Here is a 1,113-nt window from a genome sequence, read left to right as displayed (position 1 = left end):
AAAGAGAAGAAAGGATGTCTTTCGTTGGTTTATTTTTTGAGATAGGATCTCACTGGCCTTGAACTCACTTATGTAGCTCAGGCTGGTTTCAAACTCACTGCGATCCTCCAGCCTCAGCCTCCAGAGTGCTGAGATTACGGGTGTGTGCCACCACACCCAGCTGGGATGTCTTATGATATCCAAACATTTGAGAGAAAAGTGCAGGTTTTTGAAAGAGAACCTGAAAATAGGCAGCTGAAATATTTTCAAAATCTAAAAATACATTTAGAAAATTTTACATTTAGAGACAGTCCTACAAGCCATCAGGAACCTCCATTAGATTTTCTAGCATTGTAGCAGCTGCAAAGCAGAATTTTACTGCAAGATTTTTATAGTTCTTTAGATGGAGACCAGCCTGTGTTTTCTTACTTCTCCAGATAAAGTCAAATTTAAAGAACTTCATCTTTCCTGCTTACACTGGTTAGATTTGGGAAATCTGAAGTGGAGCTATTGGAATTTCAAGCAAGGTCTATCTGGAAAAACAAATCCTATGACCTGCATGCAACACTTGAGAAGACAGAATGTAAAGGGATGACAGAGGACAGCACAGCTGGTAGTTCTGAAAAGGAAATCCTTAAAGTGTGGAATTCTCTGCCAAATAATTTCAAGTCAATGAAATAACGTGGGATTGCTTTCTTACTTTGGATCATCGTATGCTTGTGAGCAGCTGCTTTCAGCTCTGAATATATCAAATCTGATACAAGAAACCAGACTAACAGATGACATGAGCGCTGTATGTGATGCTCTCAAACTAATGAAGTACAGTGGCACTTCAGGTCTTGAAGGCAATTCTCTACATGATTCTGGCCACAAACTGACCTGGACAGGACCTGAATCAAATTTCCCCATAAGGTCAACATTGAACCTAATGGTAGAATTTGATTTGGTTCTCGTTCAACTTGGTTTGCACCCAGAGGTGTAGAAAGAATGAAGTTTGTGAACCAAGGTATCAATTTGTACGAGCCACAGTTTGACAAATTATCAGCATGCATACAGCAGCAAAGATCACACTTAATTGTGAAAAGGCAAGCCAAATGCAAACTTTTACTTTTCAATAAAAGGCTGTTTGTATCA

General features: G+C 39.3%; 1 protein-coding gene across 1 annotated transcript in view; it reads right to left on the bottom strand.

Moving 5' to 3' along the window:
• Nucleotides 1-6: 6 nt before the first annotated feature.
• The window catches only part of Plcg2 (phospholipase C, gamma 2 (phosphatidylinositol-specific)), a gene marked incomplete in the record, with an annotated part of 127,846 nt that continues 126,739 nt past the window's right edge, over nucleotides 7-1,113 (bottom strand). The window contains 1 exon segment of the mRNA XM_013507097.1: nucleotides 7-1,113.

This window comes from Chinchilla lanigera, unplaced genomic scaffold, assembly GCF_000276665.1.
Source record: "Chinchilla lanigera isolate Chin_1 unplaced genomic scaffold, ChiLan1.0 scaffold00121, whole genome shotgun sequence".
NCBI classification, from domain to species: domain Eukaryota; kingdom Metazoa; phylum Chordata; class Mammalia; order Rodentia; family Chinchillidae; genus Chinchilla; species Chinchilla lanigera.
Note: the sequence above shows the minus strand (reverse complement) of the source record. Positions and strands in the feature narration are given on the sequence as shown.